The sequence below is a fragment of the Phyllostomus hastatus genome, unplaced genomic scaffold, assembly GCF_019186645.2.
Source record: "Phyllostomus hastatus isolate PE091 unplaced genomic scaffold, TTU_PhHast_1.1 phas_contig_64, whole genome shotgun sequence".
Lineage (NCBI taxonomy): Eukaryota > Metazoa > Chordata > Mammalia > Chiroptera > Phyllostomidae > Phyllostomus > Phyllostomus hastatus.
Genome location: NW_025333928.1, coordinates 9,690,241 through 9,717,150, shown reverse-complemented (window position 1 = coordinate 9,717,150; position 26,910 = coordinate 9,690,241). Strand labels below are relative to the sequence as shown.

At 42.6% G+C, this 26,910-nt stretch overlaps 1 long non-coding RNA gene across 3 annotated transcripts in view; it reads left to right on the top strand.

The window, feature by feature from the left end:
• Positions 1 to 26,547, top strand: part of LOC123825704 — a 57,230-nt gene extending 30,683 nt beyond the window's left edge. The window contains exons 2-3 of one of the 3 annotated variants that reach the window (XR_006786934.1): positions 314 to 470; positions 25,153 to 26,547. This is a non-coding gene — a long non-coding RNA (uncharacterized LOC123825704). Of the gene's footprint in view, positions 1 to 313; positions 471 to 1,003; positions 2,591 to 25,152 lie in introns of those variants that run through there. The other 2 variants (XR_006786936.1, XR_006786935.1) reach the window with 2 other exon arrangements.
• Positions 26,548 to 26,910: the final 363 nt, after the last annotated feature.

Sequence of the window (26,910 nt, the reverse complement as noted above, 5' to 3'; positions counted from 1 at the left end):
GTGGTTACCACATGTCAAAGACTGTACTATATTCTGGGAATGATATGAGAATGTGACCCAATTAAGTAATGTCAGCTAGAGTCACACCTTCGAAATACTCTCTCCTTCTTGAAACAGAATGCGTGGTCTGAACAACTCTCTTTCCCCTGCCAGCTTTTACTTACACACACTCCTGCAAAGGTATACAAACACACTCAGGTGCACAAACATCTGAGCACATATCTGCCCCACCTACACATACATACACACTCATGCTCCATTCACCCCAGCATGCACTGACATATATACACATGTGTTTCCTATCTTTTCTCAGTCTATGGACATACCTGCAAACCTCAGACCTAAGATGGACCTTATCTGGTACAGCTGGGATATTGAACATCTTAAGCTCATTTCTGGAACACTGGATGTCAGGAACATGCATATTTATTCATCTCTTGTCAAAGTTTGAACCACTGCTCATTCTAAAGGTAAGAGAGATCCAGTTTTCACTAGATGGTCAGAGTCAGTCCAAGGTTTGCACATTCTAATTTATTGCAGTTTTTTTGAACTCATCTAATTTTGACTAACCCTTGCCCTATGGATAGTGTTCAGTAAGCAAGATGAAATAATACTGGGCTTTATAGAGCTCATGTCTCATGGTCCATACACAGATAAAAAGAATATATTCAGGAAACAAGCATCATGGGTCATTGGTTCACTCAACACGTATTTTATGGACTCTGGCTTTGGTGCCAGGTATCAGATAAATGGTGGTGAACCAAGTATAGGGAAGGATGGACTATTGGAAGTGATGTCGTGTGTGTGTGTGTGTGTGTGTGTGTGTGTGTGTTTACTTGAAGTATAACACAGACTTAAGGTTAAGTACATAGAGTACAATCATTTTAAGTGCACAGCTTACAAATAATTTATCTATGTCAGATAGTTTATTAGCCAATTTGGGCTGCTATGAGAAAATACCGTAAGTTGGGAGGCTTAAACAGCAGACATTTATTTTTCACAGGTCTGGAGGCTGGGAGACTATGATCAGGGTGCCATTTCTCTTTCTGGTTTACAGACCTTGCCTTCCTGCTTTGTCCTCATACGGTGGAGAGAGTGAGCTCTGGTGTCTCTTCCCTTCCTGTTCTTATAAAGCACTAATCCTGTCATAAAGTCCCCACCCTTATGACCTCATCTAAACCAAATTACCTCCCCAAGTTTCCACCTCCAAATACCATCATGTGGGGATTAGGGCTTCCACATATAAATTGGGGGGACACGGTATTCAATCTATAACAGGCATCAATGTAACCATCAACTTATTAAGACACAAGGGATTGTCATTACTGCAGAAAGTGCTCATGCCACCTCATGCCCTATACTATAAGGCCATAGTAATCAAAACAGCATGGCTGTTGCCTCAAAGGAGGCAATTGTAAACAAACCAGCATGTGTTGCCCCAACAATGAAGCAGAGTGACCCAGAAGAGAAGGGTCTGCAGGAGGAGACTGCTGCTTAAGGCAACAGTAAATAGTCAGCGTGTGCAGCCCTGGTAGCTGAGCAGCTCATGACACAGCCAGAGAGAGCTTATACTGAGGCTGCATGGGGCTGAAAATGTCAAAACACACATGTGTGGTGTAGGTCAGCAAGCCACAGCAGGGACCAGGTGCCCTACCGAGGCAGAGAGGCTTGTGCACAACTGGGAAACTTCTGCCCCTTTCCACAAGACGGCAGCTGGAAGAGGGGCAAAGACAACTGTGGAAAACATGGCCAACATTGGCCCACATTAGTTGAATAGATAGACACTCCCACAGCATGTGGGATTTGGAGAGGGAACTTCAAAACAGAACACATGCAGAAGCCTTGCTCTTCCTTGCCTTGTGCCCCTGTTTGGTGACCCACAGACGTGGGGTCCACTTGGGGCTTCAGCCTCACACAGACGGGAGTCAGGTGCAAAGGTGAAGGCCCATGCTAGGATGTGTGCCTTGCTGGGTGCCTGCCCTTGGGATACTGGGTGACATACCACATGGGTCCTGGAGTGCTTCCATTTTTTTGCTCTAAGAGTAGTGCAGGGAGGCTGGGAACAGCACATGGAGGCATGTGCTGGGAATGTTCCTTGGCCCCAGGGGCCCAGGCAGCCTTGGGTGTTAGGGCCCCACAAGTAGAGCTTCCCCTCCACAACTGTCTGGATTGATCTGGCAGCGCACCACAGACCCTGCGGGTGAGAAAAATCTGCTGTGGGACAGTGGTGACTCTGGAATCCACATATGCACACCCCCAAAAAGAAAAAGCCTAAATATGGAGACCCATTTGTATAGACACCATGAACTCCAAAAGGACAGATAAACAATAATGGGAAACTTTAGGATATGGATTGGAATTTCAGTCCTCTTGGGAACATGGAAATTTCTATGCTTGGTGGGAAAGATTGGCTTAAAACAGGAATGCTCTCAACCACCACCCCCCCAAACAGTGGATGCCCTGTTCATGAAAACTTCTTTCCTTTCCCACAAATCTTTATGTTATGCTTATACATGGTAGCAAATGGCCAGACCCCAGGCTGCCCAGTTACAAGAGAGAACAAGTATTTGGAAACCATTTGAAAAAACAATGACAGAAAACTTCTCTAACTTTGTGAAGGAAATAGATATACAAGTCCAGGAAGCTCAGAGAGTCTCAAACAGGATGAACACAAAGAGGCCCATACCAAGACACATCATAATTAAAATGGCAAAGGTTAAAGACAAAGAGAATTTTAAAAGCAGCAAGAGAAAATCAATTATCTGCAAGGGAGCTCCCATAAGACTGTCAGCTGATTTCTCAACAGAAACTTTGCAGGCTAGAAGGGATGGGCAAGAAATATTCAAAGTGATGAAAAACAAGGACCTACAACCAAGATTACCCAACAAAGCTATCAGTTAGAATTGAAGGACAGATAAAGAGTTTCCCAGACAACAAAAAGCTAAAGAAGTTGACCACCACCAAACCAGTGTTTTATAAAATGTTAAAGGATCTTCTTTAAGAAGATCAAAAATATGAACAATAATATGGCAATATCTATCAACAAGTGAATCTAAAAAATAAAATAACCAATCAAGCATAACAGAAACAGAATCATAGATACTGTTTCTGTATACATAAAACATAATACATCAAATCAGAGAATGTTTTGATGGTTGCCAGATGGAAGGGGGTTGGGTGGCTGGGCAAGAAGGTGAAGAAGAGATTAAGAAGTACAAATTGGTAGTTGCAGAATAGCCATGGGGATGTAAAGTACAGCATAGGAAATGGAGCAGCCAAAGAACTTATATGCATGACCCATGGACATGGACAATGGTGTGGGGATTGCCTGAGGGAGTGGGGGATGCTGGATGGAGGGGGCTAAGGGGGGATAATTAGGACAACTATAATAACATAATCAATAAAATATAATTTTAAAAAATGGATTGAGAAGAGCCAGGACCTACATGTGGGAGAGAGGGTAGTGCCTCCACTGAGCTGGGATACTGAAGATTTTGGGGCTCAGGGAATCGTGTTTTGAGGCCAGTGCATGTAGCCATGGGTTTGAGTGTGCATGGGGAGCACTGTGGGGAGTGCAGCATTTTTGCCCCTCAGTCCTGCATGCCTCTCCTCCTTGGAATCTTTGGCAACACTCCCTCTCTTTCTCACAAGTCTCTGGTGCTTCTCTGGCCAGGTCCCCACCTGTCTTCCCAGTGCTGTCCTGCACCCACCCCCTCCACTTCTTCCTGTGCTTTGAGAAATCGCAGCTCTGGAGTGGGGGCAACGTCATTAGGGAGCAGGGACATCTCACTCTGCAGTGCCAGGTCTAGACGGATTAAGGAAACACAGTTTAGGGACCACCCTAGTCTGAAACCCTCTACAGAGAAGGGAGAGTCCTCGTGAGACATGTAAACCAGGACAAGCAGAATATGGAAACAGACGGGTAGTTAAACTGCCAAGAAGTTTACAGCCATCTAGTAAATTGCAAAATCCTATCTTCCCTAACCAAGGACACTTAAGAATAAATGGCTTATACTTCTCCTCCCCAACCAGAGGGTAAATAGCTTAAATCACCCTGCTCAGGGAGGCAGATAACAAAAATCCAGTTAGTGCCATTTGTGCCAACCACACTCAAGGACTGATGAAGTCAGGGGCATAGGTATCATTCTGGTGCATCAGCATAAAGCTGATGAATATTCTGTTGAGATCTTCCCCTAAGACCTCCCCTAAACTCCCAGCTTTCTCTCCCTGTGGGGAGCAAGTGTGACCCCCTTCCCATGCCCCTACTCTTCCCTCAAGGCCTGTTACCTTTGCCTTTTCCTCTTCTAAGCTCCAAGGGCTATATATATATAATATATATATATATACACACACACATATACACATATACACATATACACACATACATTCATTGGCTGATTCTTGTATGTGCCCTGAGGGAGGTTGAACCTGCAACCCTGGCGCATGGGGACACACTCTAACTGAGCTGAACCAGGGCCCCAAGGGCCTTCTTTTGCTTCTATAACTCGTTTCCTGGGCCTATGCACACCAGTTGGCTCACTTCTACTACCTCTGTAGCTTTCTAAATAAACTTTTGTAATTTGAGTTCTTGGTTCTGAAATCTTTCTTCGCCCTCTCAAGAACAGAGGTCCAATTTCACCGCCAACACTCCTGGTACCACTCGGTGCTGTCAGGCCCTCTGGCCAGCTCGGTCAGTTTTATGTGTAAGCAGATATAGAGGGGCCACGTGACAGCACAGCCCCAGATTAAAGTCTCAGCGCATCCTTCAGTGAGTCCTGAGCGTAGGGCAAGGTGTTCTTTGTGGGGTGAGTGTGGCGGAAGAACTTCGCTGCGGGAGGGAAAGGAAGGGGCCTGGATGTAGAGGCCAGAGGTCTATCCTGACTGTCGCGTGGAACGTGCGCTCGGGATCCAAGGAGGCGGCTGCAGCCGAACTCTCCACAGCAGCTGCTCAGAGTGGCACCGGGAACCAGCCTTGGAACCGGCTGCGCAGGCTGGGAACCGCACCCCCCTCCCCCAGAGCCTCGGTACTCGCTACTCGGGGTGCTCGGTGGGGCTGAGCGAAGCAGGCAGGGGCCAGAAAAGAAATGCTTAGAAGGAAGCCGGGATAGTATCCTCCCCTGCAGCTCCACCGACTCGCACTGCCCACTAAGGCGTTAAGCGCTCTTAGGTGGCAAACAGCCAGGAGGTCGGCTTGGAGGCGGCTGTCTATGCCACCCAGGCTGTGCCGGGGAGCTGGGACTAGGGGCCTCGCGCCAGTGACTGCGAGCCCTTCTCTCCCAGTGCTGCAGCGTCAGGAGGTCCTCTGGAAACCAGGGGAACCTAGAGGAGAAGCAGCGTGAGGAGGGCGTGGGGCTAGAGCTCTCGGCTCAGGTCACAGAGGGCGCCCTTGCTGAAGCCGAGGGCGTGGACAGGTGCCGCCTCCACTAGTATGGAGCGGGAGGGCGGGAAGGCTGGTTGGGATCAAAGGGCCATGGGGATCTCTGGCACGGGAAGTCCGCGGCACTCGCCAGTAGCACTGATGTCGCCAGGGTTGTGTCTCCAAATTCCTAAACCCACTTAGTGCACACCATGTATTGCCCAGCCCGCCTCCCTACCCCAGGCAAGCCTCGGAAGAGCCTTCGCCTCTCTTCATTTCTTTATTAAACGTGGATGTATCTGAGCTTCTAGAGAAAAGGATACAGTTGCGATTCGTGAAAACGTTTGCTGCGCGCTGTCCTGCGGCCGGGGTGTCGCAGGTCTTGCGGGGAACAGCCGAGCTGCTGCTTTATGGAGCCAGCCCCCAGCGCAAGCTCCCTTCCTGCCGCAAGGTTTGCTCGCAGAGCCCCGGAGGCTCTGCCTCACTGGAGACCCATTGCTCGCTAAGCTGAACCTGTGCCTACGGGTGTTTGGTTTTTGTGCTTCGTTGTTGTAGTTTTTCACTCAGCACCACAGTTTTTCAAAATCACTGGGAATCTGAGTCACCGCTGTCAACGGAAGACTTTGGGTGGCACCCCGCCGTGGGGCGCGCTCCCAGGGAGCCCAGTTGTCGAGGGGATCCCGCTGAGGCCAGAGAGGCTTCGCGGGCGGTCAGCCTACAGGGACCCGGAGCAGTGCCACACGCATTCCTTAGCAACAGCGTGCTGCGCACCTGGCCATTCTCGGAGGAACCCCGGCTCCAGGGCCCACGCGCGCCACACCGGCCTCCGCTCCTGCTCCAGTGTCAGAGAAATGACTGGTGGCGGCTGAGGGCGGGCCAGCACCCTGCCGCCACTCCGCTACAACACGGGTCTGGGCTTGGGCCACCGAGCTCGTCCTTTCCTGGGCCCTGGGCTGCCGCTGCGCATAGAAGGCTCAGGCAGCCGGTGGTTTGGTGATTCCTGCGTTCAGCATGTGCAGGGAGGTGTGAGGAATGCCAAAGATAGAGATCAACCTCAGGGCATCCTTCACGGAGTCACACAAGTCCAGCAAATGCAAAAACAGACACGAAGGAACAGATCAGATGCTGGCTCACCCACAGTGGCGGGACGCCCACCCCCAAGAACCACCACAGCCAGTAGCCGGATTTCCTGAGACCTGGAGGGTCAACGCCTGTGATCTTGAATAACCCTCGCAAGCCTTTTTTCATCTTAGAAATTTCCAACTCGGTGGTGCCTAGTCTGGCAGAGGCTCACTTATTCCGTAAAGGAGTGGGGGTGGGCTCAAAACCGCTGCTGCGAGCTACAGAGCAGAGCCCGACCATTTAACTTCGCTTCCTCTTCTCCGTAGGCCTCTCCCTTCCTCCTGTCCCCTCGGTAGAGCCTGGGGTGCCACCCTCTGGCGAACTCAGGCAAGTGAACTGCGGGGACCTGCCGGGCTCTCCCCCAGCAGCGCCTCTCCAGCCCCTCACCCGCTCCACCGCCTCCACTCCCAGGGTGGAAGCAAGCCACCGCTCCCAAAACGCCTAACAGTGGTGCGACTGTTGAGGGGGCAGCGGAGGGAGTGGAATTGACAACTCTGTGCACCTTGCACCTGGCTGCTGCTGGAAATCCACCACCTGCAATCGACACCAAGGAACTCGGCCAATGCCTCCCAAGTGTTCTGACAACCTTTGGAAGGCAGAATAAGACATCCTGGCAGAAGGGAGGGGAAGATGCAGGCCAGTGATTTTGGAGGTGCTGCTTTGGGTGTATTTTATTTCATTTTTCATGGTTTTGATGCCAGTGCATTTTTCATTCTCAGAAAAAAAAGCTACCAAAAATAATAGATTGTTTTTCTAAAACTCAACAAGAGCCAACCAAAGGACTGCTCTTCTTTACAATGACCACCAGCTACACACTATACTACATTTTTCAAGTTTTCAGTCAGCTGTAAATTTCTTTTACTTACCAAATTACAGTTCACCCAAGGTTTTCATGGTTTACGTTTATGGTTTTAAATATATCATTTAACCATCCTCACCTTTGCCTTTATGGGAGTCGCCATCTCTGGGCTCCTCTAATGCTGTTAAGACCCGAGTTCCTTTGCAGCAGCCCAAAATTCACTTCTGGGCTCAGACACAGTAGGGAGGTAGCCTGCAAAATGGGGTGCAGTAGTGTGGGGGAAGATCATGAGTTTTAGCAGTATCACACCTTTCCTTTCAAATTCACTCTATTACGTCAGTAATTTCTAATGAAAACCATTCTTTGTTTTTAAAAAAGATTTTATTTATTTTTAGAGAGAGGGCAAAGGAGGGAGAAAGAGAGGGAGAGAAACATCAATGTGTGGTTGTCTTTTGCACACACCCCCACTGGGGACCTGGCCTGTAGTGCACTCATGTGCCCTGACAAGGAATCAATCTAGTAACCTTTCCATCCACAAGCCAGTGCTCAATGCACTGAGCCACATCAGCCAGAGCTAATGAAAAACCATTCTCTATGTACTGTGGTTAAGCACCATCAGATCAGTGCTGAAAAAACTTGGATCATATTTGCAAGATGCTGTGATGAACATTTGCTGACCAGGATTTCAAAGTTCATAATTAATACTGTTGACAAATGCCTACCTAATCTGTCAACTTTCACTGTCTTCAACCACAAAGTTCAAAACCATGAGACATGTAGTCCCTATATCTTCCACATATTCTGATATCATTATTCAAGATACTTTTTCCTTTGGGGTTGCACTAGAACACTCAATCAATTTTTGTTATATATTCAACAATGGGGGAAATTCAATTACTTATGAGTGTTGTGTGGAAGAGTATAGGTTTGGTCTCTCTGGTGTCAAACACAGAATAAGCTCCAGAGGTAGAAATCATAGGAGGCAGATTTCTACTAAATATTTTTATAACTTTAAGAACAAGATAGACTGAATTTAAAAAGAAGTAGTTAGAGAGCTGGTGCAGAAGAGGGTCACCTCACTCGCACAAGTTCAGGGAGCCACCCCTCTGATGGACTCCGAGAGGAATGCTGTATTGATGGGCAAGACTGGATGCTGGCTGCTAAGATTTTTTCTAAACCCAAATTCTGGGGCTGTCTACAACACTTCTCTCTCTCTCTCTCTCTCTCTCTCTCTCTCTCTCTCTCTCTCAAATGGCAACGGGAACCCCAAAACAATGTGTCTAGATGGTAGAATCAGGCATCATTCCTGTCACAGTGCGTTTCATGGTGATCCCATGTGTTTTTCTCCCACCTCTGCCTGTGAGGGTGATGATAATGATGGTCAACATTTCACTCACAAAATATGCACTGGGGTCCTCGCCTGCATTAGGGATGGTGCAAGGCACTGGAGGTTTTGTAGTATACATGGTGGGACTTCTTTTTACAAATGTGATCATAATACAAAATAATAACTAGCTAATGTGGCATTGATTATTATGCAGTTTTTACTACCAGGAACTCCTTTAGGACTACTCAAAGTACTATGAAAGTTCAGTTTTCTTACCAAATACACACTTCCGTGTCAGTGTGAAATGGTGCATATTTATGGTCCCCCATCCCCATTCTGCCAGTATATGTATGGCTCAATATGCTGGGCAAAGCATCCCAAGCCCACCATCTCATTACAAAGGAAATTATGGTGAATAGCTTTTGAAAAACTATCAATGAAGAGGTGTTCTTTCAAAATAAAAGAATATGAACAAGTTATAAATTCCTGCAGAACATTTTTAAAAGGACAGACCCAAAGCAGAGGCAGTATTGCCCTAAAAACTATAAGAACCTAAGAGCTACTGGAACTTCCTAGTGAGTAGAATTTGAGAACATCTACTTTAAAGAAAGTGGAAACAAAGTGGAAACAGCCCACACAGAGCAGTATGTGAATATGTTAATATGTGAATTTTGCAGGGGAGATTAATAACATCATTATGGCTTCCTGCCCCTACCAAGGTGCAGTAGGTTATTTCTTTTCCTCCTCTTTTTGACTCTCCCTGCATTTTCCTTGTTCTGGTTGGGAGAGTAGGATGGCCCAGGATGGATGATGACTGAGCTTTGCAGCCATGTAAGTAAATCCTATTTTCCCAGAGTGCTCAGTGCACAAGGTGACCAGCACACTTGCAGCAACAGCCCAGTTATTCCTAGGTCTCCACGTACAAGGTTTTCCTTCCTCTTTCTGCATCTCCCAGTCTGTTGGGTAAAATCTCTTACCACAACTTGAAATGTCCCTCAACTAATGCCTTTCATGCCCAGGCACTGAGATAGGGTCCTTATCCATCCCTTGCATACAACTGCCTGTGACTTGCCTTGGTCAATAAAATGCAGAGAAAGTAACATGGTGTAAATTCCAGAGCTTGAGTCTTTGGAAGACTTGCAACAGCCACCTTGCTCTCCTAGAACCCTGAGACCACTTGCTGCGCAGAAGCCAGGTCCAGCCTATGGGAGGCTTAAAGGCCATGAGTCTATAACTAAGAATAGTGTAAATATATAAATATTGTTTAATTATTTATTTTTATTGAATTCATTGGAGTGGCATTAGTCAATAAAATTATACATGTTTCAGTTGTACAATTACATAGTATATCATCTGTGTATTGTACTGTGTGATCACCAACACAATTCGAGTCTTCTTCCATCACCATTTATTTCCCCCTTTACCCTTCTTCTACTTCCCTCCACTTCCCTTCCCTCTGGTAATGACCTCACTGTTGTGTATGGAGAACAAGGATCCCTCTTGAAGACTCCCTCTTGTGGCCCATGGAGAGAGCAATTGAGTGGACCATGTGAGTCCAATTCAGGAGCATGCCATCTCCAAGCAAGAGAGGGAGTTTCCTGGTTCCCCTGAGGTTATATTAGCTTGGGTGTGATACTGACCAGCTATTTTCTCAAAATGACAGATCAACCTCCCAAACATTCTTGCACTTGGGTAGGTCCACCTCCCAGCCAATCCCTTCTTTTCCCAGGCTAGATTGACAGGCCTCTTTGGTCCCTCACCCCACAGAGCTATTTTGACTTCTATAGTACATGTGCTTGCCTTCCCCTGGGCCTACCCCTAATCTGGAACCAGGATGAAAGGGCTTTATCCTCTCCAATTATATAGCTAGTTTTTCCAGCTTGGACCCTATCCATTGATATTGTTAGCTTTCCCTTGTGCTCAGTGTAAGGACCTCTCCCTGCTGCCATCTTGGTTGATGGCGGGGAGTTTCCCCTGTGCTCCCAACAGACTGTGTACTGGTAACACTCTGAAAGCTGTCAGTCTGTTTTCTGTATTATGAGTCTGTTTCTATTTGTTTGTTAGTTTTATTTTGTTCATTAGATTCCACATATAAGTGAAATCATATGGTACATATCTTTCTCCAAGTGGCTTATTTCACTTAGCATAATGCTCTCCAGGTCTATCCATGCTGTTGCAAAAGGTCAGATTTCCTTTTTTTCTATGGCCAAGCAGTACTTCATTGTGTAAATGTACCACTACTTTTTTACCCACTCATCTACTGATGGGCAATTGGGTGGCTTCCAAATCTGAGCTGTTGTTGCAATGAACATAGGGGTGCATATATTCTTTTGAATCAGTGTTTCAGTTTTCCTTAGATATATTCCTAGAAGTGGAATTGCTGGGTCTTACAGCAGTTTCATTTTTAATTACTTGAGGGGTCCATACTGTTTTTCACAGTGGCTGCACCAGTGTTCATTCCTACCAGTAGTGCACATGGGTTTCCTTTTCTCCATATTCTCTCCAACACTTGTTGTTTGTTGGTTAATTGATGGTAGCCATTCTGACAGGTGTGAGGTATCTTACTGTGTTTTTTTTAAGATTTTATTTATTTATTTTTAGAGAGGGAAGGGAGGGAGATAGACAGAGAGAGAGAGAAACATCAGTGTGCGGTTGCTGGGGGTTATGGCCTGCAACCCAGGCATGTACCCTGGCTGGGAATCGAACCTTGGACACTTTGGTTCCCAGCCCGCACTCAATCCACTGAGCTATGCCAGCCAGGGCTTACTGTAGTTTTTTATTTGCATTTCTCTGATGATTAGCAATTTTGAGCAACTTTTCATATGTCTATGGCCATCTGTATGTACTCTTTGGGGAAGTGTCTATTCAGGTCCTTTGCTCATTTTTAAAATTGGGTTTTTTGTTTGTTTGAGTTGAGTTGTAGAAGTTCTTTATAAATTTTGGGTATTAACTCCTTTCAGATGTATCATTGATGAATATATTCTCCCATATATTTAGTGGATTGTCTTTTTATTTTGTTGATGGTTTACTTTGCTGTACAAAAAAACTTTTTAGTTTGATGTAATCCCATTTGTTTATTTTTTCTTTTGTTTTCCTTGCCTAAGGAGATATATCAGCAAAAAGATATCACTGCAGGAAAGATCTACAATTTTATTGCCTATGTTTTCTTCTAGGATTTTTTCTTTTACAATTTTTATGGTTTTGAGTCTCACATTTAAAACTTAATTTTGAGTTTATCTTTATGTATGGTGTAACAAGATGGTCTGATTTCATTATTTTTTTGCACATATCTGTCCAATTTTCCCAATACCATTTACTGAATAGACTTTCTTTACCCCATTGTATTTTCTTGTCCGCTTTGTCAAATATTTTTTAATCTTTTTTTTAGTATGGGACAGAGTATTTTATTTCATTTTTTAAAATACATTTTATTGACTATGCTATTACAGTTGTTTCATTTTTTCCTATATTCCCCTCCACCCTGTACACCTCCTCCCACCAGCATTCTCCCCCCTTTGGTTCATGTCCATGGGTCATATATATAAGTTCTTTGGCTTCTACATTTCCTATACTATTGTTAACCTCCGTTTATCTTCTACCTACCATTTATGCTACTTATTCTCTACCTTTCCCCCCTCTCTCCCCGTCCACTCCCCTCCTGATAACCCTCCATGTGATCTCCATTTCTATGATTCTGTTCCTTTTCTAGTTGTTTGCTTAGTTTGTTTTTGTTTTTGTTTTAGGTTTGGTTGTTAATAACTGTGAGTTTGTTGTCATTTTACTGTTCATGTTTTTTATCTTCTTTTTCTTAGATAAGTCCCTTTAACATTTCATAAAATATGGGCTTGGTGATGGTGAACTCCTTTAACTTGACTTTATCTGAGAGGAACTTTATCTGCCCTTCCATTCTAAATGAAAGCTCTGCTGGATAGAGCCATCTTGGATGTAGGTCCTTGACTTTCACGATTTGGAATACTTCTTTCCAGCCCCTTCTTGCCTGTAAGATTTCTTTTGAGAAATCAGCTAACAGTCTGATGGGCACTCCTTTGTAGGTAACTGCCTCCTTATCTCTTGCTGCTTCTAGAATTCTCTCCTTCATTTTTTACCTTGGCTAATGTAATTATGATGTGCCTTGGTGTGTTTCTTCTTGGGTCCAACTTCTTTGGGGCTCTCTGAGCTTCCTGGACTTCCTGGAAGTCTATTTCCTTTGCCACATTGGGGAAGTTCTCCTTCATTATTTGTTCAAATAAGTCTTCAATTTCTTGCTCTTTCTCTTCTCCTCTGGCACCCCTATGATTTGGATGTTGGAGTGTTTAAAGATGTCCTGGAAGTTCCTAAGCCTCTCCTCATTTTTTTGAATTCTTGTTTCTTCATTTTTTTCTGATTGAATGTTTCTTTCTTCCTTCTGGTCCACACTGTTGATCTGAGTCCCAGTTTCCTTCCCATCACTGTTGGTTCCCTGTACATTTTTCTTTATTTCACTTAGCATAGCCTTCATTTTTTCATTTAATTTGTGATCATACTCAACCAATTCTGTGAGCATCCTGATTACCAGTGTTTTGAACTATGCATCTGAGAGGTTGGCCCTCTCTTCGTTGCTTAGTTGTATTTTTTTTTTCTGGAGCTTTGATCTGTTCTTTCATTTGAGCAATTTTTTTCTCTCTCAAATATTAATAAAGGAGTGAGTTTATTTCTGGGCTTTCTATTCTGTTCCATTGATCTGTATGTCTGTTTTTATACAACTACCATGCCACTTTGATTACCTTGTAGTGTAGTTTGATAGCAGATAGCATGAATCCTCCATCTTTGTTCTTCTTTTTCAAGATTCCTGTGGCTATTTTGGGTCTTTTATGGTTCCATATATATTTTTGGAATATTTCTTCTAATTCTGTAAGTATGGAATTGGTATATTGACAGTAATTGTGTTGAACCTATAGATTGCTTTGGTTAGTATGGACATTTTAATGATGTTAATTCTTCTTATCCATGAACAGGATATGTGCTTCCACTTTTTGTAGCTTCTTCAATTTTTTTGAATTATAAAACAATTTCAGTGTCTTATGATTTTCTGAGTACAGGTCTTTTATATCCCTGGTTAAATTTACTCCTAGATGGGTTTCTTTTTTGATGTAATTATAAATGGGATTGTTTTCTTAGTTTCCCTTTCTGATGGTTCATTATTGGTTTATATAAATGCAACTGATTTCTGGATATTTATTTTGTATCCCATTACTTTCCTGAATTCATTTATCAGTTTGAGTAGTTTTTTTGGTGGAATCTTTAGGGTTTTTATATACAGTATCATGTAATCTGCAAATAGTGACAGTTTTGCTTATTCCTTTTCAATTTGGATGTCTTTTATTTCTCCTTCTTGTCTGATTTCTGTGGCTAGGACTTCCAGTACTATGTTGAATAAGAGCAGTGAAAGTGGACAACCCTGTTGTGTTCCCAATCTCAAGGGAAGCACTTTCAGTTTTTGCCCATTGAATATGATTGGCAAGGGTTCCCAGCCCCATAGATGCCCCCCAGCCCAGGGTTACAGCCTAGGAAGAAAAGTCCTTGTAATTTCTGGTTGTGAAAACCATTAAGGATTGCAGCTGAGTGAGACACAGGACTCCCGGAGTCTCAGGTATTTCCATGCATGGAGTTATTTCCTTAGACACTCACTTGCTCTGAGCTCTAGTGCTGGGTGACAGGTTGAAAGGTGCCAGGGACACATGGAGATGAAATGGATCATCTGACTTTACGGTGAAGGCCAGAGGGGCAGGTTTCTGCCAGACAGAAGTACTGGCAGAGGCCATTGTTCTTTGCTTAGCCTTCCCTCTTCAGGTTCAGGCAGGTACCTACCATAGCTGAGTCTCCATCAACCTGATTAACACTATTTTCCCTACCCTAGTGATTCCCTGATACCCTCACCACCCAACCAAGCAGCCTCCAGTGGCTTTTCCTTACAAATAGGCTGACTTGGCTTATACTTCGGACATTTCTAAAATCTCTCAAAGGTTCACAAACTCCAAATGAGCAGAGTCTGGTCTCTGCATGCTCTGTATCTCTTGTTAAGTGGCCCCTATTCCAGCACTAGGGGTAGCTGACCTTACTTCACAGCTCAGCCTCTCCCAGGAAATATCAAGTTCAGGACAAGTGGCAAAAATCAGCAGACCACTTTGTGACTCATCCCAGGTGGTCCCAGGCAGAACAGAAGCAGAGGCAGAAGCTGACTTTGGCCTGCACCTTTCAAGAGGGTCCAGAACTAACACACTTGACAGCCAGCTTCAGACCACACCAGAGCACCACCCAAACAGCTTCACAAATGACATGCTCAAAATGTAGACTCAGCAGGCACCAGAACCTTGCTAAAATGAATCCTGCTACATAGGGTCAGCCCCCTACACAACAGCTCCTCCACTGTAGTCACAGCCAGCCATGATTCACAACTAGTCAACCTTAGGGTGAGTCCCTCCAAACAGAAATCAAGGCTCAAATACAATAGGAGGGCACTCACAACACACACAAGGGTCACACCTGGAGCACCCTGCTTAGGTGACCAGGAGGACTGCACCACTGAATGCTACAGGCCATAAGTCCACTCTACCAAGACTGAGAGATGAACAGCTCTACTAATGCATAGAAACAAGCACAGGAAGGAGAAAACAAGCACAGAAAATGAGGAGAAAAAGAAATATGTCCCCAATGAAAGAACAGGAGGACTCTCCAGAAAAAGAACTAAATAAAATAGAGGAAAGGAATCTACCTGATACAGAGTTCAAAGAAATTTCCCTGGCTGATGTGGCTCAATAGATTGAGTACCTGCCCATGAACCAAAGGGTCATCAGTTTGATTCCCAGTAAGGGCACATGCCTGGGTTGCAAGTTAGGTCCCCAGGTGGAGATGCACAAGAAGTAACTATAAATTATTTTTCTCCTTCCCTTTCTCCCTTACTTCCTGTCTCTCTAAAAATCAATAAAATCTTAAAAAAAAAGAAAAGAAAACTATGGTGCCCTGGAAGAGAGCTCAGTTGGTTAGAGTGCTGTCTAAATACTCCAACATTGCTGGTTCAATCCCAGGCCAGGGAACATACAAGAATCAACCAATGAATGCATAAATAAGTGGAAAAACAGATCAATATCTCTCTCTGCTCTCTCAAAATCAATAAATTAAAAAAAACACAATGGTTTTAAGGATGCTCAAAGAACTTCATGAGAACTTCAACAGCATAAAAAAAACATACAAATCACTAAAAAGAACCATTATGAATTGAAGAATACTTTAGGGGGAATGTATAGTAGATAAGATAAAGCAGAGATTGAAATCAGCAGTTGGGAAGACAAGGTAGCAGAAAACATTCAATTAGACAGCAAAAAGAAAAAAATAATAAAAAAATGAGGATAGTTTAAGGAGACTCTCAAACAATATCAAGCATACCAACATTCACATCATAGGGGTTTCAGAAGATGAAGAGACAGAGCAAGGAATTGAAAACCTATTTGAAGTAATAATGATAGAAATCTTCCCTATCCTGGTGAAGGAAACAGACATACAAGCCCAGGAAGTGCAGAGAGACCCAAACAAGATGAACCCAAAGAGGCCCACACCATGACACATCATAATTAAAATGGCAAAGGTTATAGACAAAGAAAGAATCTTAAAAGCAGCAAGAGCAAAGTTGTTACATAGTTTCCTACCAAAGAGCTGATATAAGATTGTCAGGTGACTTCTCAACAGAAACTTTGCAGGCAAAAAGGGACTGGCACAAAATATTTAAAGTGGTGAAAAGCAAGGAACTACATCCAAGATCACTCTTCCCAGCAAGGCTGTTATTTAGAATCAAAAGATAGATAAATAAATTTCCACAGACCCAAGATGGCAGAGGAGTTAGTGGAGGCTACATTAACCTCCTCCCAGGACCAATATGGAATTATAACTAAATTGTGGAGATATCATCCGGAATAAACAACTAAACAATAGCAGGAGAGAAGACTTATAACCATGGACAGACAGAAGAAACAGCTTCACCACAATGTGACTGGTATGGAGTAAATATATAATCTTCCAAAACTGAATAAAGAAGAAGCAGGAAACCTGAATAGACCAATAACCATTAGAGAAACTGAAGCAGTAATCAAAAAACTGCCAGCACACAAAACCCCTGGACCAGATGGCTTCGCAGGTGAATTTCACAAAACATTTAGGGAATAACTAACCCCTATCCTCCTCAAACTATTCCAAAAAATTCAAGAAGAGGGAAGACTACCAAACTCTTTTTATGAGGCCAGTATTACCCTAATCCCCAAACCAAGTAAAGACACAACAAAAAAGGAAAACTACAGGCCAATATCGCTGATGAACATAGATGCTAAAATCCTCAACAAAAATATTGGCAAACTGCATCCAGCAATACATTAAAAAGATCATACACCACAATCAAATGGGATTCATACCAGGAATTCAAGGATGGTATAATTTAGCAAATCAATAAATGTAATACACCACATAAACAAAATGAAACACAAAAATCACACAATTATATTAATAGACACCAAAAAAGCATTTGATAAAGTACAGCATCCATTTGTGATAAAAGCACTCAGCAAAGTGGGAATAGAGGGAGCATACCTCAACATAATAAAGGCCATATACAAGAAACCTACAGCCAACATCATACTCAATGGGCAAAAACTAAAAACTTTTCCTGTAAGATCAGGAACAAGGCTAGGATGTCTGCTTTCACCAGTTTTATTCGATGTAGTATTGGAAGTTTTAGCCACAGTGATCAGACAAGAAAAAGAAATAAAAGGTATACAAATTGGAAAAAAGGAAGTAAAATTGCCACTATTTGCAGATGATGTGATAATATACCTAGAAAACTCTATAGGCTCTACCAAAAAAATACTTGACCTAATACATGAATTTGGCAAAATAGTGGGATACAAAGTTAATATTCAGAACGTAAAGACATTTTTGTATACTAACAATGAAATATCAGAAACAAACTAGGAAAAAAATCTCATTTACTATGGCAATAATAAAAATACAGTACCTAGGAATAAACTTGACCAAGGAGGCAAAAGACATAAGAACACTAAATAAACAAATTAAGAAATATAAAAACAAATGGTAGTATATACCATGTTCATGGATTGGAGAATCAACATCATTAAAATGTGCATACTACCCAAAGCAATCTATAGACTCAATGTAATCCCTATTAAAATACCAATGACATATTTCCAGAGATATAGGACAAATATTTCAAAAATTTATATGGGACCAAAAATGACCCTGATTAGCTGTAGCAATCTTGAGAAAGAAGAACAAAGTAGGAGGGATCACAATACCTGATATCAAACTATACTACAAGGCCACTGTAATCAAAATATCCTGGTACTGGCATAAGGACAGATACACTGATCAATGGAACAGAATAGAGAGCCCAGAAATAAACCCATGTTTCTATGGTCAGTTAACATTTGACAAAGTGGGCAGAAACATAAAATGGAGTAGAAATAGCCTCTTCAATAAGTGGTGCTGGGAGACATGGAATACTGCATGCAAAAAATGAAACTAGACCACAAACTTACACCATACACCAGAATCTACTGAAAATGGATAAAAGCCTTATATATAAACTGTGATACCACAAGTCCTAGAGGAAAGCATATTCAGTAAAACTTCAGATATCCCAGGCAGCAATATTTTCGTCGATACATCCTTTAGGGAATGTATGGGAAATGTATCGGGAACGTAAGGGAAATAAAGGAAGGAATAAATGTATCAGACTGCATCAAATTAAAAAGCTTCTGCATGGCTAAAGAAAACATCAGTAAAATGAAAAGAGAACCAACTGTGGGGGAAAACATATTTGCCAATGATACCTCAGGCAAAGTTTTGATCTACAAAATATATAAAGAACTCATATAATTCAACACCAAAAAGACAAACAATGCAATTTAAAAAATGGGCAAAGGACCTGAACAGACACTTCTCCAAGTAGGACATACAGAGGGCCCATAGGCATATTAAAGGACACTCAACATCACTAGCCATCAGATAGATGCAAATTAAGACCACAATGAAATACCACTTCACACCGGTCAGAATGACCATCATTAAAAAAATCAACAAACAACAACTGCTGGTGAGGATGCAGAAAAGGAAACCCTAGTGCATTGTTGGTGGGAATGCAGACTGGTGCAGCCACTGTGGAAAACAGTATGGAATTCCCTTAAAAAACTAAAAATAGAACTGCTTTTTGATCCAGCAATTCCACTGCTGGGAATACCATAAGAATCCTGAAACACCAATTCAAAAGAACCTATGCACCCCAATGTTCATAGCTGTGTTATTTATAACAGGCAAGTGCTGTAAACAGCCTAAGCACCCATCAGTAAATGAGTGCATCAAAAAACTGTGGTGTATTTACACAATGGAATACTATGCAGCAGAAAGAAAGGAGGAACTCCTAATCTTTTTGACAGCATGGATGGAAATTGACAATATTGTGCTAAGTGAAATAATTCAGGTGGCAAAAGACAGATACCATATGATTTCAGCTATAGGTGGTACCTAATGAACAAAACAAACAAATGAGCAAAATAGAACCAGAGGCATGGAAACAAGGAACAGACTAACAGGGACCAGAGGGGAGTTGGGGTTGGGGATAAGGGAGGAAAGAAGGAGAAGGGTCTAGTTAAAGAACAAGTATAAATGACCCATGGGCGTGGACAACAGGGTGGGGGTTGACTGTGGGAGTGGGGGTAGGCAGGGCAGGGGAGAATAATGGGGGAAAATTGCAGCAACAGTAATGGAACAACAACAACAAAAATAAATAAGTAAAACTTCCCAGACAAGAAAAAGCTAAAGGAGTTCATCACTACCAAACAAGTATTTCAAGATATATGAAAGGATTATCTTTAAAAAGAAGAAAAAAAAGAAGTAAGAAAAAAAGAAGTAAAAAATATGAATAATAAAATGGCAATAACTACACATCTATCAACAATTACTATAAATGCAAATGAATTCAATGCTCCAATCAAAAGACATACACTGGCTGAAGGGATAACAAAACAAGACCCTTATATATGCCATCTACAAGACACCCAATTCAGATGGAAAAACATATACAGACTGAAAGTAAAGGAGAAAAAAAAAGATGTTTCATGAAAATGGAGACTAACAAACAAAAAAGCTGGGGTAGCAATAGTTGTACTGGGAAAAGTAGACTTTAAAACAAAGGTTATAACAAGAGACCAAGAAGGACCCAGCAACTTCACATGTGGGTTTTTACCTGAAGAAACCCAGAATAATAATTTGAAAAGACAGGTGCACCATATGTTCATTGCAGCATTACATATAATAGTCAAAATATAGAAGCAAATTATGTGTCCATCAATAGATGACTGGTGCATGTATATGATGGAATATACATCATTACATATACATATACTGAATATACATCAGCCATAAAATGAATGAAATCTTGCCATCTGCAACAACATGGGTGCACATAGAGGGTATTATGCTGAGTGAAATAAATCAGAGAAAGACAAATGCCATATGATTTCACTCCTATGTGGAATATAAAAACAAAATGAGTGAATAAACAAAACAGAAACAAAGATACAGAGAACATTTGATGAATATCAGATGGGAGGGCCTTTGGGGGCTGGGTGAAAAAGAGGAAGAGATTTAGAATCACAAATTGGTAGTTACAAAGTAGTCATTGGCATGTGAAATGTAGAATAGGGAATCTAGTCAATAATGTTGTAACAACCATGTATGGTGTCAGGTGGGTAGTAGATTTATTTGGTGTTTACTTTATAAGCTATAAAACGTCTAATTACCTGAAAGCAATATAATACTGTATTTCAACTGTAATTGAAAAAAAATTGAAAGATTTTATTTATTTTCAGAGAGAGGGGAAGAGAGAGAGAGAGAAACACTGATGTGTGAGAGAAACATCAGTTGGTTGTCTTGTCTGCCCCCATCTAGATGCCTGGCCTGCAACCCAGGCAGGTGCCCTGACTGGGGATCCAACTGACAACCTTTTGGTTCACAGGTAGGAGCTCAATCCACACCTGCCAGGGCTGAAAATTTTTTTAATGAAAAAAATTCCAGTTTCCTATTGTGAAAGTTTTTACTCTCTCTTAAAAACAGCAACACCACCCTGGCTGGTGTAGCTCAGTGGATTGAACGCGGGCTGAGAACCAAAGCATCGCAGGTTCAATTCCCAGCTAGGGCACATGCCTGGGTTGCAGACCACGTCCCCAGTGGGGGCCACGTGAGAGGCAACCACACATTGATGCTTCTCTCTCTCTCTCTTTCTCCCTCCTTTGCCCTCTCTAAAAATAAATAAATAAAATCTAAAAAAAAAGAAAGAAAGAACCCCCCCCCCGCCCCTACTTCTTGGAGAGGGAAAGAATGACTTAGATCACTGCACAGGGATAAGAGGATTTGCTTTGATTAGCATGTACCAGATACTTAGAAAGGGATTTGGAAGTTTTAGTGGTCTAGAACAACCCTTGCAGTAAGGCAAAATCATCCTAAATTAATACCTCAATAAAAGAAGAACTGTTCTGTTTTTTGAGTTTATGAAGGAAGAATTTTCTTTATAATCTTTATTGAAATATTCCCTCTTTATTAAGGCTGCATTCTCACAGAGTTAAGCTCTCTTTCCCTCCTTTGTCTTTGAACACTGAGGTAAACCAACTTGTCTTGGATGTCCCACACCCACACTTGCTCATAACCATTGACTGTCAGAACCTCAGCTTGATTGGACCCATTGGATCTAATCTGGATAGGAGTCAACTACTGGTATCAGCATTTAGACAGTTGCCATATGTAAGAATAGTGCCCATGAGTGGAGATTTTTACCAGTTGTTGACAAGGTGGTCTTGGACTCTTTTGATCCGCGTATTTAACTATTGTTCTGAGAGTGACAGTGGCTACTCTGTCAGAGACAGTGTATAATTCTTATAAGCACACATTTTACATACCTCCACTGTAAGGGCTGAAGATGAAAATGTTACAGATTTTGGAGGCTACTTTCTAGAGAAGTTTTATCTGCACAAAACTAAAGTTGGTGAAGAATTATAATAAAGTAAATTGAGTATTAAAAAAACTAAGATTGAGTATGTATTGTGTTTTTATTTTCTCCTAAAATACTCATAAATCTAGTCTTGGTAAAACAATATATCACATCCTGTTTTGGTGCCCATGCCTTCCAGAAACGACGTTCTTTACAGATTGGTTGTCATGGCTGGTATTGATTCACTTAGGTAGGGCACTATGAAATAAAATGCATTTTTTTACTGACTATTTGGAGTTGTTTTCTCAACAAACTTCAGTTTTCATAAGTTTCAATCATAATATGCAAGATCACTCTATTATGCAAATTTGTATAAACTTCAGAAATCTGACATTACGTGTCCTAATTTAGAATCAGAGCAAACAATGAAAGAAAATTTCAATGGTTTTAGAAACGTGGGCTAAACAATGACCTATAATTAATTTATGTTGGAATAATAATCCCAGTATTATTGCCCTGACTGATGTGGCTCAGTGGATTGAGCAACAGTTTGCAAATTAGAGGGTCACCAGTTTGATTCCTGGTCAGGGCCCATGCCTGGGTTGCAGGCCAGGTCCCCTGTTGGAGGCAGGTGAGGGGCAACCAATTGATGTTTCTGTCTCACATCTATGTTTCTCTCCCTCTCTTTCCTCCCTTTCCCCTTCTCTAATAAATAAAATCTTTTAAAAAATAATCCCAGTGTTACTATTGTAGAAGCTGCCTGTCTCTGTCCATTATGTCCATATCTAAAATACATGTACGAGGTCTGTCAGGAAAAAGTCCAGCCATTGTTAATATAATGAAAACATTTTGCACTACATCGATATAACTTGGTGGCCAAGAGAGTGGACTGGAATGCACATGTGTGAGCTATGACGACTTCACTGTACTACTCAGTGGGGGTGGTAGACACTGTTGATTGAGCATTTGTGCTGTGTGGCTGTCAAGTTCAAAATGACTGAGCCAGTAGATCAATGAATCTGCAGTGAATTTTTCATTAGGCTTGAACATCCCTCTCTGGAAGCTATTGGGATGATTCAGAAGGCTGCAGCTATGGGCAGCTGGTGATTGGCAGCTTCATTACAACAGTGCACCCGCTCATGCATCATGTCTTGTGCAGGGTTTTTTGGCAAAATATCAAATCACACAGGTGACTCAGCCCCCCTACAGCCTAGATTTGATATTCTGTGACTTCTGGCTTTTCCTAAAACTAAAATCACCTTTGAAAGGGAAGATATTTCAGACTGTTGATGAGATTCAGGAAAATATGATGGGGCAGCTGATGGTGATTGGGAGAACTGTGTGAGGTCCCAGGGTGCCTACTTTGAAGGGGACCAAGGCATCACTGTACTGTGTATAATGTCTCTTGTATCTTCTTCAACAAATGTCTCTATTTTTCATATTACATGACTGGATACCTTTTGGACAGACCTTGTATATGCACATATGCATAGCCCATGGACACAGAGAACAACGGGGTGAATGCTTGGTGGGGGCAGGAGCTGGGTGAAGGTGGGCAGAGGTGAGGAAAATGGGGGACATCTGTAATAATGTCAACAATAAAAGAAACAGTGAAAATCAGTAATTAATTGGAGGACTAATTCCCAACAAAGCCCATAACTTGTGTTCCCATGAGTGGGTTCTGTTGTGTCCTGCGTTGCTGTTACAGCCAGTCCATTCCTTCTTCATACATGCTGGTATTTGTATACCTGAGGTCAAAACACATTTGTGTTGAAACCATCAACAAAACAAAAACACAACCTACTGAATGGGAGAGCATATTTGTCAATGACACATCTGATGAGATTTATGTCCAAGATTTATAAAGTTCTTCTACAACTCAATACCAAAAAAACACAAACAATCCAATTTAAAAATGGACAGAGGGCCTGAATATACACTTTTCCAAAGAAGACATCCAGTTGGCCAATAGACACATGGAAAAGATGCTCAATGTCACTAATTAGCAGAGAGATGCAAATTAAAATAACAATGAGATAGCTCATCACACCTCACACCAGAATGGCTGTCATCAATAAATCAACAAACAACATGTGTTGGTGAGACTGTGGAGAAAAGGGAACCCTCATGCACTGTTGATGGGAATGCAGATTGGTGCAGCTGCTGTGGAAAGCAGCACAGAGTTTCCTCAAAAAATTAAAAATGGATCTGCCTTATGACCCAGCAATTGTACTTCTGAAACTGCATCCTAAGAAACCCAAAACACTAACTGGAAAGAATATATGCACCCCTATGTTCATTGTAATAGCTATGTAAATAGCAAATATATTTGAATAGTATTAGGCATAAAAATAATATCCAGCATTTGTGACAGCATGGATGGCCTTAGGAGGTATTATGCTAAGTGAAATAGGTAAAGACAAATACCATAATGATTTCACTTACATATGAATTATTTTAAAAAATGAACAAAACAAAACAAAACCAACTCATACATGCAGAAAACAATGATGGTTGCTCAAGGGAGGGGCTTGGGGGCTGGATGAAAAAGGAGAAAGGATTAAGCAATACCAATTGGTAGTTACAGAAGTCATAGGGATGTAGAGTACAGCACAGGGAATATAGTCAATAATATTGTAATAACTATGCATGGTGCCAGGGGGCACTTGAATTATCAGGGGGGACACTTTGTATAGCATTTGATTGTATAACCACCATGATGTGCACCTAGAACCAATGCAAAATAATATTGAATGTAAACTGTAATTAAAATTTTAAAACCACACATTTGCTTTAATTCGGTTATTTAGAGTTCTCATCACATTTTTTCCATTGAACGAATTACTCTGCATCTCATAGTGTATTTAAAATTCAGAATTACCTATCAGTTAAGATTAATACAGCTGAAAATAACTAACTGACATTCATAGGTAACATTGTTTCTGACAGGAATCCCTTTCCCAGTTCCCCTGCAGGACTCAGAAATTCCTGCCTTCCCCAACATTTCTGTAGCCTTGGGCAGCACCTCCAGAGAGGTATAGCCTTTTGGGGGAAAGTGATGGTTACAGGCAGGGGCCTAGGCAGGGGCCTGCAGGTACCATTTTTACCCAGGAATAACTATGCTTCCCTCATATTCTCTCTGTTCTTAATATGCAAATAACAAGCTATTGTGATAATGGCAGAGGAGAGGGAGGGTGGCCCTGGACATAGACATCTGTCTTTCTGGAATATGTTACTTTGTTAGTTGGGGAATACCTCTGTTACTCCTCTAGGGCAGAACCTCTTGGCTTTCTACATTTGCAGACACAGGAGACAACAGTGCTTTACCCCTATGGCCTCCACTCCACCCTAGTGTGCAGGTGGGACCCAGTGGGAGGGGTAGTTTTCTGGTAGCAATGGGGCTCTCTTGGACCTGGTGGAGGCGAGAGTACCAGGTGCTGACACCTGGTCCTTTAGGTTTCAGCTTTTGTTGTGTGGGTGCTTTTGTCTGTCACATCAATAGAACTTTAACTTCTCTTCTGCAGGTCTATCTGGAGGCAAGGGAGACTCCCCGTTTCCCAAGACCACCCCGCGTGCCCTACCCTGTGGGCCACCCTTGGTCACAAGACATGAGCTATGGGCCACGGCCATGTTTTCTACTCTTGTGGCCTCTGGGATGTTACCCTCCCATGTGCTGCAAGTAGGTCCCCTCTACTTGCAGCCCTTGGTAAGAGTACCTGAAGAGTATGAGTTGACTTGTGATGCATTTCCATCATTTTTTTATTGAGAGTTTTGAGAAAATGTAGTGGTGGCACTGGGGCTTTGCAATGCCTGAGCAAGCCTGGGATAGGGCATTGTACCAGTCCTCAGGTCTTCAGCACATACACACAGTCAGCTGTATCATTTCTCCATCCTAAACTGGGCAGCAGATGTCTGTTGTAGAGAAGAAAAGAAGCTTTCCACAGAAATGCAGACGTATCAGTTCTACAGATGTGCACTGTCCCAGACCGTGTGCTGGGCACATCACAGGCTTCATGAGCTTAAGGTGTCCTGCAGAAGACAGAGACATCCATTAAATGACACGGAGCTTGTGATCACCATAATAGAAGTAGCAGTGAAAGACCTTGACTACAGAAGAGGGAGGCATGACTCATACAGGAATACAGGGGTTGTTGTGAAAGAGAAGCAAAAGTTGAGGAGGTGCCCATGGGAACTTGCTGGATTCACACAGATGGAGCTGGAAGGACATTCATGGCAGGACAGGCAGTTTGAGCAGGGAGTGTGAAGGCAGTGGGTCCACACAGAGCCACCGTGTGTTCAAATGACACAATGTGGGCAATGCAGGTATCCTCGTCAAATGTGACCATGTTGCCATGAAGCCCTCAGGTCATCATCTAAGTAAAGATTATTGTTCCCCCCAGATTTCTGGAGGTTCTGGATGTGTGTGAAAGAATGCCCTGGAAATTGGTTCTGCCAGGGTACTTTGTGTGCCTGCACTCATTGTGCCCCAACGGATCGAAAGTGAAGACAGGATTTAGATCCGCTGAGCAGCTGCCCTGGCCTTCAGCTGGAGTCAGACTCTTTGTGGGGAATTCTAGGTTGGACAGTAGCCTTGCCTCACCCCTCTCACCACCTCTGACTGTCAGATTTGCCCCCAACGTACATCAAAATCTGACTCACAGCTTGTGTTCCTGCTGCCTCAGCCCCTCATTCCAAGTCTCAAGGGGGGCCTACTCAAAATCTCAGCCCTGTCATCTTGGAAATGGGGGTAATAATATTGTTTGAGGTCATTGCAAGGAAGATGAGATTAAGTACATGAAAAGAGTGCCTTGCAAAATATCCAAGACATGTTGGGCACTTAACCATTCTCATTGTTGAAAAGCAAATATCTACTTCCACAGATCCCTGACCAGTGTGGCTCAGGTGGTTGAGCACAGTCCTGCAAAGTGAAAGGTAACACCAGTTTGATTCCCAGTCAGGGCACCTGCTTGGGTTTGCAGGCTGGTCCTCTGTTGGGGATGTGCAAGAGGCAACCAATCAATGTATCTCTCACACATCAATGTTTCTTATCCTCTCTTTCTCCGTCCCCTCCCCTCTCTCTAAAAATAAATAAATAACATCTTTTGAAAAAATGCCTCCACAAAGATGATCAAAAGATGTTCATTGATGTACATGGAATTCAACTAAGGGTATAACAGCGCAGGCTCTGATATTTGCAATCCCTAATTCTGGCCCTACTAGTTAAAGCAGGAAAAGTTGCCAATGGGGATGTGTGAGTTCACATCTGTGTCTGAGGTCCGAAG